Below are 17,344 nucleotides of genomic sequence, written 5' to 3'. Positions count from 1 at the left end.
GTGAAATAAAAAATACATATGAAATCAACAAACGATATTTCTGACGGTATTGTCCAAATTCTGGTTCTTAGACAAATCTCTTGATGATGGACGAAAACGGCTTTCCTGGGAAGCTGACTAGACTAATAAAAGCCACGATGGACGGTGTGCAAAACTACGTAAGGGTTTCGGGTGAACTATCAAGTTCATTCGAATCTCGCCGGGGACTGCGACAAGGTGATGGACTCTCATGCCTACTCTTCAAAATCGCTCTGGAAGGTGTGATGCGACGAGCCGGGCTCAACAGCCGGGGAACGATTTTCACAAAATCCGATCAATTTGTGTGCTTTACGGACGACATGGACATTATCGCTAGAACATTTGGAACGGTGGCAGAGCTGTACACTCGCCTGAAACGCGAAGCAGGAAAGGTCGGACTGAATGCCTCAAAAACAAAGAACATGCTGGTAGGCGGAACCGAACACGACCGGATCCGTCTGGGTAGTAATGTTACGATAGACGGGGATACTTTCGAGATGGTGGAGGAATTCGTCAACCTCGGATCCTTACTGACGGCTAACAACAACGTGAGTCGTGAAATTCGAAGGCGCATCATCAGCGGAAGTCGGGCCTACTACGGGCTCCAGAAGAAACTGCGGTCGAAAAAGATTCACTCACGCACCAAATGCACCATGTACAAAACGCTAATAAGACCGGTGATCCTCTACGGGCACGAGACATGGACCATGCTCGAGGAGGACCTGCAAGCACTCGGAGTTTTTGAGCGACGCGTGCTAAGAACGATCTTCGGCAGCGTGCAGGAGAACGGGGTGTGGCGGAGGAGGATGAACCACGAGCTCGCTGCACTTTACGGCGAACCCAGCATCCAGAAGGTGGCCAAAGCCGAAAGGATACGGTGGGCAGGGCATGTTACAAGAATGCCGGACAACAACCCTGCAACGCTGGTGTTTGACCCGGTTGGCACAAGAAGGCGTGGAGCGCAGAGAGCACGATGGGCGGACCAGGTGGAGCGCGACTTGGCGAGCGTTGGGCGCGACCGAGGATGGAGAGCGGCAGCCACAAACAGAGTATTGTGGCGTACTATTGTTGATTATGTCTTGTCTTAATGATGTTGAACAAATAAATGTATGTATGTACAAATCTCTTGAATGCTTTCCAAAATACATATATTCGTTATTGTAACTCTGATATCAGAACAATTGAAATTGAACTACACAGAAAAAAATCTGAAAACTACACTTGACATACATATTAGAGCGTATAAATTTCCATTTCATTTCATTCCATTTTACATAAAATAATTTCTTGCACACAAAGTTGTAAGCAAGCTCCATACTGCAGCAGACAACCTGTAATTCTACAATCCGGTGGACAGTTGTGTTGAAAGCGATGGAGGTCCATTTGCTACAGCAAACTCGATGTAACAGTTTTGTACTGTGTACAGTGTTAGTTACACTGAAATCAACAACGGCACCGGCCACGTCCTTGCGGTCATCGGGAAAAAGGATAAAGTGTTAGTCTGAAAACCGTTGCCACTAGAGACCTAGAAATCCTTTGCATATCTACAGCTGTCAAACAATGCATCAGCGACAATAGTAGTTTACGCAACAAGGTGCAGAATGACGATTTTTACAGCACGAGTCATACACTTATCCAACGAGGCTTGCCGAGTTGGATAATTACGACGAGTGCTGGAAAAATCGAGTTCTGCACCGAGTTGCGTACAACGTTTTTTGCGATGTCATAAATTACCCTTGAGGATAGTTTAAAATAAAACTTTTTCATCAAACTGCACACTGATGTTCATAGCCATGTTAAGGAAAATCTGATCATTACTGAGTATTTATACTGTGCAGTTGTCACAATTTTTCAAAACTGCGTCCAGGAAGCATCAAAAAGTTGATCAAAACTGAAAACAGTGCTGTAATGGTTCATTACGCAACGCAAATCAGTGCTGTAATGAACTTTGTTCTAAGTCAAATGTAATCCCAACCGAATTACCAGTCAGAAGTATAACTTTGAGTGTTACAAAAACTTTCATCTGACGCAGCTTTTAAGTGGTATTCTTCTACTACTAGCACGACCACTAAACGTATCGTTGAACCACCTCCTCAAATACCCAGTATCATATACAATTAAAGAACACAACCATTACAATAACTCTCCACAAATAGCACTGGATTGCATCTAAAACGGCTACTAATCCACCCTTCTTTGCGGGAAAATCCTTTCGCCAGTTTGGTCCGCCACCGAATTGTCGCAACGCCAACAACCCCTTAAAACACTCCTCTTACACAAATTTCCCAGAAAATTTTCTCCCAAACACTAGCAACAGCAAGGGCGTGTTTTTTTTTTCTTCAAAAAACGACAACCCCACCACCATCGAACGCCGCCGACGATGGTAGGTACTAATATCAATTTTATTCGTCCATAAAAGTAAGCTGCTACCGACAAAGACGACAGACTCCTTTCCCCGTCGTCGCCGCCACGGACGGGGAAGAAAATTTCTCCGGCGACGCGGAGCAAAAATCGACCGAAAGCAGTTGAGCCGAAAGCCAGCTTAAAAATCACCAGGGTCGTTATTTAAGCTTATAATGCGGCCTTGCCTCCGCACCAATAGCGCCGAAAAATCGAAAAGCATCGGAAGTCCTCTGACCGGATCGGAGATCGGACTCCTTGAACCAGAACTTCTCGAACCGGAGGATGACGGCGCGAGACACAATTTTAATGTTCATTTAATTTGATAGGATTCGTTTGTCACGTTCTTCCAGTGCCACCATCCAGCCAACCAACAATTGCGCGTCATTTACAACTAGCGAAATGTGCATTCAAATGACAGCATTATGAGGCAGTCAGTGTGGTTGTACTTGCGGATTGTCACGCTCCCTCTTCGCGGAAAACTGGGAAAACTACGCCGGAATACTTCCCAGATAGATAGTGGATTAGAGTGGGACTCTACGTCAGTCAGTGACTGAATGTCAGGGTTGCCAGGATTACGAGTTCTGAAAAAGATTCCGACTACCGATGTACATCGTATCAGCAAACGATTAACAATGATTTTTCAGAAATCCCTATCAGCACTACTATAAAACTTCCACTAAGAATTACTTCAGGATTTCCACACAAAATTTCGCGCAGAGTTTGTCCAATAATACCTACCAAGCCATCTCATGGAATTCCCAGAAATATTTTCCTTGAGTTTATTTGGGAACATTTTCGGAATTCTTTCAATGGTTACTGGAGAACTTCCTTTATAGATAACGAATTCTTTTTCAAAAGGATATTTTCAAATAATCCTTCAAGATTTATTTATAATTGTTATTTTCAGTTTTTTTTTCTGAAACTTTAAAGACGATATCGCCCCCTTAATGCTAGAACTAGGTAACTCGTTTTGGAAAGTACGGATAAAAATGGCTGGTAAAACTTATCCTGGTATAAAACAAACTCTTTGTTGGTCTTAAAAGTTGAATTAATATGTGTTTTCGGATGTTCAATTGACAAACTTGTGTTTATTGTGGTGTACGTTCAGATATAAGCAAATTTCTTGCGATTTCGCAAAACCAGTTACCTAGTTCTAGCATTAAGGGGACGATATCTCCAGAAAATTTACACAGGTTTGCTAAAGGAATATCCCAGAAGATTCAATCGGAAATTTGTTTCTTGAGATCCTTCGAGGAATCTTTCAAGAAATTTCTCCAATGATTCATCCAAAAGGTACTTTGAGAATTCCAGCATAAATTTCCATGGGATACCAAGCGTATATTCTCACAGGATTCACCCGAGAATTCCTACAAATCCTTCGGGCTATGACTCCTTGAAATGTTTCAGCGAGAATTCTTCAAAAAATGCCTTCAGACATAATTCCAAGAGTTCTTTCACGGATACAAGTAGAAACTTTCTCCAAGGATTCATGCCGAAACTTCCCCGAAGGGCATATATCTGTAAATTAATCCGAAAATTTGCCCAGAGGTTACTCTAGAATTTCCTTTCGAAATTCCTAAAAAGGATACCTTCATAATGAAAATCTTCCAAACACTCATCTAGAAACTGCTACGAGGATTCCTTTTAAAAATTTCGGGAGAGTTTGGGAGTAGAGATCCTCCAAAAAATTCATTTAAAAAAAAACTCGATACTATTCCGGAAAATACTCAAGAATTTCTATCAAGAAGTTCTTCAGAAATGTTTACTAGTACACGTCGAAAAAAATCTCCTCCATCTATTCATCCAAGGATTCCTTCAGAAATTCCTCATCTCGTCTGAGGATTTCCGGCTCCTCTAAGACTTTCAACTTATAATGATTCTTCCAGAAATTTCTCCATGGATTTCAAGAAACATTATTTGTAAGATTTCTTCACAAATTCATTGGACAACCTCTTCAAAAATTTATATTAGATTTCTTCAAAGAATTTTTCTTGAGTTCTTAAGTTCCATGTCCGTAATTAATTCGAAAATTACTCAGGGGACTCCAACAGCAAGGGGTCTCCAGTTAGCCTAGTGGTTAAGGCTTAGGATCGCCAATCCGGAGACGGCGGGTTCGATTCCCGTTCCGGTCGGGATAATTTTCTCGACTCCCTGGGCATAATGTATCATTGCACTTGCCTCACAATATACAAATTCATGCAATGGCAGGCAAAGGAAGCCCTTTAATTAATAACTGTGGAAATGCTCATAGAACACTAAGTTGAAGCGAGGCAGGCCAAGTCCCAGTGGGGACGTAGAGCCATAAAGAAGAAGAAGAAGAAGACTCCAACAGCAAGTTCTCTGATATTTTTTTTTCTAAAATTCTAGATTACTCCAAAAATTTCTGCGAGGATTTCTCCAAACATTTTCTTCTAGACAGTTCTCCTAAAATTCTTAAAATAAACCATCCAGAAATTTCTCCAAGGATTTTTACAGCTATTGTTCTGAAGAGTCCTTCTGAAATTCCCTCAAACCTCCATCTGAAACTGCTCCGATAAATGCTCTAGAAATTAATATCATGAATTCTAAAAAAAATCCCCTAAATAAATTTACTCGAGGATTTTTTTTCTAGAAATTCATCACCAAACTCTCCTAAAAATCTTCGAGGAATCCTCCAGAAATTTCGCCAAAGAATCTTCCAAAAATTTCTCTAGAGATTTCTCCGGATATTGTCCAGAGGAGATTCCCCCGAAAAACATCTGAAACTTTTACGCTGACTCCTCTGGAAATTCTTATGATGATTTCTTCAGAAATGTCTCCAAGGATATCAAGGAATATTATTGTAAGAATCCTTCAACAATCCCTAGCACAAACTCTTCAGAAATTTATCTTAGATTTCTTCAATGAATTTTGAAGTGTCATTTGTTTCTTATATCTTTAATTTCTCAGAAAGTTACTCCGGCGATTCCTTCAGCAAGTCCTCTGAGAATTTTTCCCAAAAATACTAGATCCTCTTAAAGTTTTTGCAAGAATTTCTTCAAGTTATCGTTTAGAAAATTCTCCAAGGGTTTTAAAAATTTCGTCCGGAGGAGTTCTCCCAAAGTTCTTTCAAGAATTCCTACTGACACTAATGCTTTTTGCTAATTCCTACTGACTAAATAATGCTATTTAAAGATTTTTTTGGAATTCATTAGAAGACCTATTCGGAAATTTCTCGAATGTTCATTCAATGATTTTTTTTAGTTTTTTTTTGGATCCGTGTGTATAGAAATTTTAAAGAGGACTCTTCCATAAATTTCTCCAATTTGTCTTCTGGAAAAATCTTCGAAGAATCATCCACAAATAATTCCAGGGGTTGTTTCCCCGAATACATGCTCAGAGATTTTTTCAACAAGTCCTTTGAGATTTTTTAAAGAATAATTCCAAAGAAACAGATAACGAACACCATCGAGGATGTTTTTTGAAATTCTTCCGTGGATATTTCCTGTAACCTTCTTCTGGAATCGCTTTAGGATCAACAATATCTTCAATGTTTATTTTCTAAAGCAACATCCTCAATTCTTCCAAAATGGTGGCTCCCATTGAGGAACATAAGAATCCACAGGAAAACCTTGGATGTTTTTTAGAAAATAGTGCCGTGACAAAATTTGAAAAGAGATCTCTTAGGCAAAAAGCGGAAATCATAAAAGAATCCGGATTCCGGAAAAAAAATTGGAGAAATCTCTGGGGAATTTTGTGAAGGTATATGTGAACTGGTTTTTGTAGAAGTAACGTACAGAAATCTAGAGGGATCACAAAAAAAAGCTTGGAGGAACTTCTTCAAAAACTTTGCAAATTCGTGCAAAAAATGAGATTTCTGAAAATAACTTTTAAAAATTCTTAAAAAATGAGATTTTCTTGATCTTATGAGGAGGTTTGTGGTATTCATTGCACCAAAACTAAGGCACCACTTAATTCACCATTTTGGCAGCAGTGAGTTATGTTACGATCTTTCATTCGAAAAAAAAAAAATCTTATGGGTTTAGTCCAAGATCTTAAGAACACTGATTCCAAATTAGAAACTGTAGGAATTTCTCCACGGATGTATTGAAATATTTCTTTAAAAAGTATTCCGGAGCTTTTTCCATTGATGTTCGAGGATTAAACAAGACGCCCGCCTTTACAGTTTTAATTTCTTTTGTATTTTTGCTTGAATTTCATCAAGAATATTTTCATAATTTGCTACAAAGATTCTTAATATGAACATTTATAAATTTCATCGGATTTTTTTTCGGGGTTTCTCCAAAGTTTCCTTCGATAAAGGTTTTCTCAAGAAATACTTTACAAATTCATGCAGAAAACATTCCAAATCCAGATATTTTTGCTCAGATATTTTCAAAAGTTATTACGAGGTTATCCAAGAACGCCTTCGGAAATTGCTTCAAGAATTCTTCTATGAATCCCTTCTGATTTTTTTTCTGAAGATTCCCCCAGAAACTGAGCGTTTATTTCTTAAAAAAACTTCGAGGGTTTGTCCAAGGTTTCCTTTGGAATTCCTGCGATGGTTCTTCAAAAGATTCCTCGACAAATTATTTCCGAAAATCTTCGGAGCATTGCCCTCCTAGACACTCCTACAAGGATAACTTATTCAAATAATTTCTGGTAGGATTCCTTCAAAGAATTTGTGAGCATTCCAGCAAAAAAATCAAATTAAAAATTCTAAAATAGGAATATACAAGAAATACCTTCAGGAAAATCTTCAGAAATGTCTGCAAGAAATCGAGTGAAAAGTGTTAGCTCGGGCTCGCCGGTTGGGGAAATAAAAGGCCGATTAGTGTGTGGGTTTTGGGTTCGCGCGAAAACGGCATTCTGGCTGGTGATGCTACGGCGAAGCATCACCAGTGAAAAGTGCCGATTAGTGTGTGGGTTTTGGGTTCGCGCGAAAACGGCATTCTGGCTGGTGATGCTACGGCGAAGCATCACCAGTGAAAAGTGTTAGCTCGGGCTCGCCGGTTGGGGAAATAAAAGGCCGATTAGTGTGTGGGTTTTGGGTTCGCGCGAAAACGGCATTCCGGCTGGTGATGCTACGGCGAAGCATACCAGTGAAAAGTGCCGATTAGTGTGTGGGTTTTGGGTTCGCGCGAAAACGGCATTCTGGCTGGTGATGCTACGGCGAAGCATCACCAGTGAAAAGTGTTAGCTCGGGCTCGCCGGTTGGGGAAATAAAGTGCCGATTAGTGTGTGGGTTTTGGGTTCGCGCGAAAACGGCATTCCGGCTGGTGATGCTACGGCGAAGCATCACCAGTGAAAAGTGTTAGCTCGGGCTCGCCGGTTGGGGAAATAAAAAGCCGATTAGTGTGTGGGTTTTGGGTTCGCGCGAAAACGGCATTCTGGCTGGTGATGCTACGGCGAAGCATCACCAGTGAAAAGTGTTAGCTCGGGCTCGCCGGTTGGGGAAATAAAAGGCCGATTAGTGTGTGGGTTTTGGGTTCGCGCGAAAACGGCATTCTGGCTGGCGATGCTACGGCGAAGCATCACCAGTGAAAAGTGTTAGTCGGGCTCGCCGGTTGGGGAAAAAAAAGGCCTGCCGCGTCGTCGTCGTCGCCGATTTGGCTGTGCTCATTTTCGTACGGGCGGTTTAGTGTGATTTTGGAGGCAAAGTGAAAAAGCCGCTTTTTTATTCGGACCGACTGCGTCGTCGTCGTCAATTTGAATGTCCACATCGTCGTACCCGTGTGTAGTTGTAGCGGTTCAGTGTGATTTCGGAGAAGAGGCCAGTTAGTGGAAGATGCTGTAGCACATACGCACTGGACACTTCGAAGGATGTTTATTGGTGAGCTCTTTCCATTTTATCATAATAATTAATGCTAAAGGATTTATACAATTCTGCTCTGGTTTTTGTGTATATATCTAACAAATATTGAAAAGTTCGTCACGTCATGTGTCGGCGTTAGTACCCAATGCACATCTAGTTGATAATGAATATGTTTCATTCATTTTTTGCATTTACATAAAAATTTGAATGGTTTGTCATCTTCGGTGTCGACATTTGTAATATTTTAGTCAAAATGAATAAATGTTTTGACTCAAGTCAGAGCGTTGATGATTGATCATAAGTTTAATCATGATTGGTGATTATTGATTAAGATTAATCAAAATCATTAATCATTATCACAAAAAAATCTCATTTAATCTTTAATCATTAATCCTAATCACACTGTTTTTGCAATCTAATCATTAATCAGTAATCATAATCATAAGAAAAAATATCAATCAATCATTAATCATTCATCACCAAAAATGATTCATCATATAAATTATATGATCCAATTGCAATTGGTTCAAATGCTGTTCTAAATTATATAATTTATGATTCTGTTTTCAAAAATCTTCCGGACAGAGTGATTTATCATGATTTTTAATCAATGACTCATTTTTAATCATTAATCATAATCAATAATCACAGATAAAACCAATTTTAATCATTAATCATAATCTTTAATCATCCTAAAAATCAAATTAATCATCATCAATCATCAATGATTAGTCATGATTAGAATTTTTGTTAGTCATGAACGCTCTGAAGTAAAGGTTGCATGAGAGTCCGTCTTGGTTCGTCGTTGCATCGCGTCGTCGTCCTGTGTGCATGCTCATCTTCGTACGAGGCGGTTTAGTGTGTTTTTGGAGGCAAAGGAAGTGCCGCTTTTTTCATTCGGATCGGCCGCGTTGTCGTCGACAATTTGAATGTGCACATCATCCTACCCGTGTGTTACTGTAGCAGTTCAGTGTAATTTCGAGGCCAGTTAGTGGAATATGCTGCAGCTCTGGTTTTTGTGTATTTATCTAACAAATATTGAAAAGTTCGTCACGTCCTGTGTCGGCGCTAGTTCCAAATGCACATTTAGTTGATAATAAATAAATTCCTTTCATTTTTTGCATGAGCACAAAAATTTGAATGGTTCGTCATCTTCGGTGTCGACACTTGTAATATTTTAGTCCAAATGAATAAATGTTTTGACTCATATAAAGGTTGCATGAATTTCTGGAAAAAGAGAGGGTCGGTAAAAGATAGACGGCAAACCATGCGGTAAGATCTTTCTGATTTATTTATCACGTGTTATTTTGTTAATACTTGTGAATTGATCACGTTCAGCATTGTCACGCGCGCAAACGCAAACTACAGATGCGTCGGTGTTTAGCATTGTGTTCTCCTTAGTTGCGAATGAATAACTTATGTAGGGTGAGTTTTGAGGCACAAAAGATCGCGTTCGTCGTCCAAGGTTTAGTAGGGTATTTCTTCGCAAGCGCATTATTAATCGCGAATCAAAACATTACACTCGTTTACCACGACAAAATCCTCAACACATCTCCATTTCCCCTGTCCAAACTCCTAGTGATTTCTCGTAGTAACGCAGAGAATTCCTCGGTTATTGGCCTAAGCGAGAATCACGTCATCACTTCCTTCCCTATCCTCAATTGACCTGCATTCGGACGCGGCCGGCGCTGGTATTGCTTATTGAAAAGTATTGGGATTCCAGCATTTACACAATGAAGAGAAAGCTAATCCCAAGCACCATCTGTTGGTTCATTGTGTAAATGCAGTTGTCCTTGCAATAACAGAGGAGCAACCGCGGGCGGTCAATCATGCTCATGCTCATGCTCAGAAATGTCTGCAAGAAATCCTCAAGAAGTTTAAGATTTTCATCTGGATTCTTTTATACGTTGGAATTTTCCATCAGAAATTTCTCCAAAAATTCTGTCAAGGAATTCAAGAAATCCTTCAAAAGTTTCTCCAAGGATATCTTCAGATATTTTCGAAAGAACTGCTTCTAGAATTTCCCAAGAATTCCAGTTGAAGTTTCTCGGACGATTCCTCTAGAAATTCTTGTGGCGATTTTTCCTAAAAATGTCTACGAAAATTTATAAAAAAAATCCTCAGTAAGTTTTTTAAAAGTTTTTCAAAGAAACATTCCAGACATTTCTTCCAGTAATCCTTCCGAAGTTACTCCAAGGGTTTTCCCATATATTGTCCAATTATTTTTACAGATGCTGTCCCGCTAAAATTCCCCAAAGATTTCTGCCTGACATTTCTCCGATGACTCCTTCAGAAATACTTATTAGGATTCCTTCAGAAATTCCGCCAATTTCTCCAAGGAATATTATTCTAAGATTTCTTCTGGAACTTCTATGTTTTTTAAGAGTTCTTCGGTTCCATGTCTGAAATGTTACTGGGGATTCTTTAGGGAATTTCTCAGAATTTTTTTTATACATTTCTTCTGAAGGTTCATTTAAAGACTCCTCCAGCAATTATTCTGGTAGTTCTTCCAGTAAGTTTTCCGAAAAATTGCACATTTTTTCGAAAATGCTTCCAAAAACTGCGCTTGTACACAATTTGAAGGATTCTACCAGAATTATTCCTATCATATTTCCTGGAATCTTTTTCTGAAATAGCTGAAAAATTTCTTCAACACTTATTTTTGAAATATTTTCTCAAATCTTTTTGAATGGTGGCTTCCATGGAGGAATCTAAGAATTCACGAAAACGTTTTCGAATCATTATTTTGAACGATTCGTACACTTTCTTGGTAAATCTTTAGCAAAAATAAAATAAGATTTGAAAAAATAGAATTTGGTAGAAAATAATATTTTAAAATTTCCTGAAAAATCTTTAAAGAATTCACTAGAGACATATGTGACCAGTTTAAAAAAAAATGTGTACTGAAATTAGTGGAAGATTTATTTAAACCTCTGAGTAAATTCTGCAAGAAGTTTTTGAAGCATGCCGAAAAAAAACCCAACTAAATTTCAGAAAATTTTGGAAAAGATCTCATAAATTCTTTAGCGTGGTTTTGAACTAATTTCTGATGAAATGTACAAGACTGTAGGAATAAGAAAGTCTTCAATATACATGTTTGATGTTATATCCTTTTTTAAATGGTGGCTCCAAGAATGCACGAAAATCGATAGAAATCGATAACTAATTAATGCGGCGTCCGATTTGAATGTGGTCTTCGGCAAAGTTGTAGCTAATAGAGTAGCCTAGGAGTACCAAAGGTCAACTAACACTCTAGGGCACTTGGGGAAATGCTACGGTCACATAGTAATTCCCACACAAACTTTGAAGGGCTTGTGCGCTTTCAATTTTCAACCAAACTGGCTCAATATTTGGGAGAAGGCTTAAAATCTGGTTTCGAATCGAATAAGCGGTGTGGAGCAAAAACGATTTTTGAACCAAGCTAATGTACACTACCCGTCATAAGCATAGACTTACAAAAAGTATTGCAATAATGTTGCATCACCCTGACTCTCCTCGAAATCTCTAAAACCAGAACACCTACAAAAATGCCGTCTTCAGAAAAATAGTTTTTTTTGGTTTTCTGAATAGCTTTGCTGAAGACAGTATCCTTGTAGTTGCTTAGGTTTTGGAGATATCGAGGCGAGTCAGAGTGATGCAATATTGTTGCAATACTTTTTGCGAGTCTATACTAATGACGGGTAGTGTAACATTCATATTCAAACATATAAAACAATTAATTGTGGGGATTGTGGGTTACCGGTGCTGTCTCAAGGGGAATGAAAAACGCTTTGTTTTTGGTTATTCCCGACGTTTCGGTCCATTTGGGAGCTTTTACAAGGCTACAGTCTTTTCGGTTTTCTGAGCAATTTGATTTTATTTAACTTCAAATAGTCATTCCTTTGTGCCGGTTTAGTTTTAGACAAGCCAATGACCATTTCTTCTAAGAGCTCCACCATAACCTCAGTCGTATCTCCGAACGAGTTACTTGGAATGTGAAGACATTTCGGTGTGACATTTTAAAAATGCACATGGCATTCCTGTCAGAATAGAAGTTACCTGTGCGATTGAAGTGATCTGACAATATTCAATTAGCAACTATGAAGAGTTGCCTTTTGATAAAGTTATAAAATGTTCATGACTTTCTAAGAACTAGGATTTTTTTAGGTAAACTTAAACTCAAAATCATCAAGATGATCAAACAAAAATTCTGGCATCCCTGTGTGGCACTGCTGCTGCTGCCGCCGCATTGGATCCCTCCTACCATCAGATAGTTTTGAGGATAAAGCTGAGCGGTTGGGGAAGCGAATTCAGATGGATCCTCGCAGAAAGACGACCATTGCTTCGTTATGAATTTAAATGATGGTATTTGACAGTATTTTTTTTTTCTTCATTTCGTTTTCCCTGTTGGCAATTGTCACTACTGGAAGGCAGTCAGTGAGTAGTGCTCTGCTGGGAATTGCAGTGCTGCTGGGTGAGGCGAAAGAGGTCGGGTCTCTGCAAAGGTTGTGGTGGCACGGCGGTTGGTTAAATGCAATTTGTCGACACGTCCGTGTCAGGTTGTTGTGGTTCCATGAAAGGTCGATGAAGTCCTTTGCCGGATAGAGGAGTGACGCCCAGAGAAAGAGTCGTCGTCGTCATTGGATGGAATGAGGTAGCAGAATTGAGCGATGATTGAGTAATGTTTACAAATGGGAGAAATGCAAATGCTTTGGTGTGAAAATGTTGCACTTCTTCTACACCTACTACACAAAAATGACTTTTTCGAGGTGTGGAAAATGCAAAAAATGTTCCGGTGATGAAGTGTAATTGTATGGAATTTGAATTGACGGGGTGCGAACGTTTCACAATGTCTCTAGAAGGACTGAAGGAGAGTGGATCAATTCTTTGTGAGATTCTATACACTTGCAACCCATTTATCGTATCACTTATATGTAATCTACACCTCACTAAAGCAAACATTTTACTCTTCTACTTTCAGGTTCGTTTCCATCATCAATTTTGCACAGCCTCCGTGAGTAAAGCCCCCGTGAACCATTCACAAAACCATATTTTAATAATTCTCGACCAGATTCCACCGTCCGCCCAAACTAAGGCTAAAAGTCCCATAAATATTTAAATCTTCACCGTTTAGCGAACTTTGCCTTACCAGCACTCATCTTCACTGACGTTGAAACCTCCTCGGCAGCTTCGCCGAGAAAAGAATATCGCGCACTAAATACTCCCAATAGGACGCTAACTTTCTTCAACCGTATACCTGATTGTAGGTAATTCGGCTGGGAAGGCAAGGGCAACCCGCACTCAACTCTTGCTCTTATATCGTCTCCACCTTGCGGTCCGTTGTTTCGTATTTCCATCACTTCGACTGCTACTGTTGGTAGTTCTTAGTCAGAGTCAGACACACCGCACCGGGGCGTCAGACTCAGCTTTAGTTCATTTCAGCAGACACACTCCAAATCGGTGAGTGGATGGCAGCCGGAAAAACTAAACAACAAGTACCACGCCACACCACACCGACACCACACTACACTTTAGTAGTTTGTTATCGCATTTTAATAAACGACTCTGGAGTGGCACTCTTGTTCTTCGCCGGAATGACAGCTCGCAATCGCAAAGCAACCCCACCTCACCCCCAGAATAGAAGGTGATTACTCGAGGATCCACCCTGCTGGCTGCTGCTGCTTAGCTTTCAGCATCCAGGAAAATGATAAATTTAACCTTCTTTTGTTTGGAACTTTCCCGCAGCATCCTTAGAATTGTACTGAACGTGGGATGGGTGGGTACGAAGCTTTCTGATTCCATGTCTACACGGACGGACTGGGAAGCTTAAGTTGCAGCTATTCAATCGAGACGTCGTCGTCGCTGGTCTATGAAGCTAGGAAAATGACTTATGCTGTCTAATTTTAGAAATCTTCAACGAATGTTTACCTTCCCCAGCAGCAATGATCTTCTCATTCCCGTGGGGTATAAAGGTGATTACTGACTTTGCTGTCAAAAACGTCGAAACGATTTCAACGAGACGATGCACTACTTCCTTTGTGTTTCGGGGTGTAAGAGTTTCCACGTCCCAGGATGGTTGCATGCTGGGCGTTAATGAACTCCGATGTGCACGCTTCGATGCCATAACTAAACAAGCTACTTTTTCGAGCTTAGCGAAATGCATGTGTGGAGCTTTATTGTAAGCAGATAAGGAGTTCTAATTAGACTGCTTGCTTGAGATGAGAAGCATATTACATTGTGTGTTAAGCATATGTAAAGCGAATGGTATTAGGATTAACCTGAAACTTTTGATTTATTATGTGTTACAGTGTTGCTTCAATAAATTCACTCCCTTTATTCGAATAAAAATATTAGTGTCGGCATCAGTAAAGTCCTTCGAGAAGTCTATGGTAATCTAGTGGCGAAATCACCAACTTATTTCTGAATTACTACTCTTGACCTCCTGAACAACTTTGTCGAAGACGACTCATTTCTATCTGCTTTGAATCCCGAGATAGATTCAAACATGTTTCTATCGACTTGAGGCCTTTTGAACTCCACCCACACACCTCACCACCACTAACAGATAGCGCAAACATCAAGCTTTCTGTTAATGGTGGTGAGATGCGTGGGTGGATCCCAGAAGGCCCCAAGTCGACGGAAACGTATTTGTTTACGCAATGTTGATGTGACCTTTTCAATTGTTGGTCTTGAATTGTTGCATTACTAGATTACTCTTGATCTTCTGAAGAACTTTGTCTACACACTTAAATTCAGAAATTGATCTCGGTAAACGGTTTACCGAGAATCCAACAGCTGATATCTCGGTAAAATATTTACTGATTCTCGGTAAAATTTTTACCGAGATTTCGGCAAACCATTACCGAGTCTCGGTGAACTTTGACGAGATCTCGGTAAAAAGTTGGATTACCGAGATCTCGGCAAAGTTTTACCAACATCTCGGTAAAACTTTTACCGAGATTCAGTAAAAATTATTACCGGATTCTCGGCTGTTGGATTCTCGGCAATCCGTTTGCTGAGGTCGGCGATTTAATTTAAGTGTGTAAGACGACACTTTTATATCTGCATTGGGTTTTGAGATAAATCAATTCAAAACACTACTTGATAACTATCACCATCTAACGGATAAATCACCAACTGATTGGTGAAGTCACTAGGTTGCTTGCGACTTTCTGAACAATTTTTCCGACACCATTGTTCCAAATTAAATAGATCTAGATATATCGCATGTGGTAGCATATGTGTAGTTCTACTGGCGAGTGTACATCAATAGCATATACTTTTGCATAGTTCTTCTATCGACCAAATTGGCAACTAATTGGATGTTTGTTGGCATTTTGAGGTAGATTTATTCTAGTATTATACTTATTCTAAAGAAAGTATGGCGCTATATTGAGATACGCCTGAGATATTCGCTCACACCTCAATTAATCCTCAAATAATCCCATAAGCTCTGGTATTCCTACAACATGGACTGCCGTGTAATAGGAATCGATGTAGTAGGCATTTTGACTGTCCAGTAGGCTATCCGGGAATCATTTTATGAGTCCCACTGAAAATTCCTCTAAAAGTTCTACCGGGAACTCCTTTAGATGTTTCTACGGGAATTCCTTTAAGAGTTTCTTCAGAAATTCCTCTCCAAGTTCATCAAAGAATTACAGGAGTGTTTTCTGGAAATTTCTCTTGAAGTTGTATTGGTAACTTCTCTAGGCTTATCTCTGGGAATTGCTCTAGTGAAACTTCTGATAGGAGGTCAACTGGATTTTTTTTTTAAAGTTTCACTTTCCAATGTTAAACACTTCCAGAGTCTCACCGTGGGCTCTGATGTTTAATATTCAAGAATTCAGAAATTGCGAATAAAATTCCTGTAGGATTTTCTTCGGAAATTTCTCCAGCAGCTCTTTGGAAGATTGCTCCAGAAGTTACTCCGGGAATTTCTGTAGGAGATACACTGGGAATTGCTCTAAGAGTTTCTCTTGGAAATCATCCAAGAGTTCCTTTAAGAATTTCTCTCGAAATACCTCAGAGAAATTGAAAAATTGAAAGGAATTCCAGTGTTTAACTCCAGGAGTTCCGCCGGAGATTCTTATGTTTGATCACCAAGAATTCAGAAGTTGCTAAGAAATTCTAGGGTTTCCATCTAGATTTTCTACCTCTACAGGGAATTTCCACTAGAAATTTCTCTAGAAGTTCTACCGTAGGAATTTACAAAAGAATCACCGAATCAACTATTGGAGGAATTGCACAATTCTGAAGAAATGTTAGTAACGATTTCCATAGAAAATTACGGAAGGATTTTCCTAAGCTATTGATGGCAATGAAATCGATGAATCAATTAACAAAAAAAAAGTCGCCAAAGAAATGTCCCAAATAATTTCCAAAGCAGTTTCCGAAGAAACTCCCAAAAAATGTCAAAATAACTGTCGATTGAATTCTCAAAATAATTGCCGGAGAAATTCCAATAGAATTTCAGAAACAGGTTTCAAATGATTTACTAAAGGAATTTCCACAGGAACTTCCGATAGTATTTCCAAAAGAATGAGAAATAAAACAAAATGCTGAAGGAGTTGTGGAATAACTTCTCAAAGGAATTGTATTTGTATTTGTATTTGTATTTAGGAATATTGTAGGAAAAACTATCAAAGAATTAAAAAAAGTACCGGAAAAATGCAAATGTACTTATAAAATAATTTTTGATGCAACCTCTAGTAAAATTAACAAAGAAATCAGAATATTTTTTTCTGGAGAAATCAGAAGAATCTTGTAAAATTTTCGAAAAAAAAATCTATCGAAATTCACTTGAAAACGTTTGGAGAAATTCTCGAGCATCTATTGAAAGAGTTCTCGAAAGAACTTCCGCAGTTATTTGTGGAGGCCAATTCCGCATAGAACTCCTGTGGGAATTTCCAGTGGAATTCCATGGTGGTACAGGTCGGACTCGATTATCCGGAGTAGGGTTCTGGCGCATCCAAAAATAATATCTCGCAAACGGAATATTGTAAGGAGCTGAAATTTTGACTGATTACTTATCAAAGTAAGATCAATATCAGCTTTATAGAGCATTCCGTTCCCCAGATATATGTTTGAGAAGCATCAGAATCCGACTCCGGATAATCGAGTCCAACCTGTACTACGGATGAGCTGGAGGAATTTCAAAAGCTGTATTTTGAG

Source organism: Aedes albopictus, chromosome 1, assembly GCF_035046485.1.
Source record: "Aedes albopictus strain Foshan chromosome 1, AalbF5, whole genome shotgun sequence".
Classification (NCBI taxonomy): domain Eukaryota; kingdom Metazoa; phylum Arthropoda; class Insecta; order Diptera; family Culicidae; genus Aedes; species Aedes albopictus.
The sequence above is the reverse complement of the archived record's forward strand: the minus strand, read 5'-3'. Positions refer to the sequence as shown.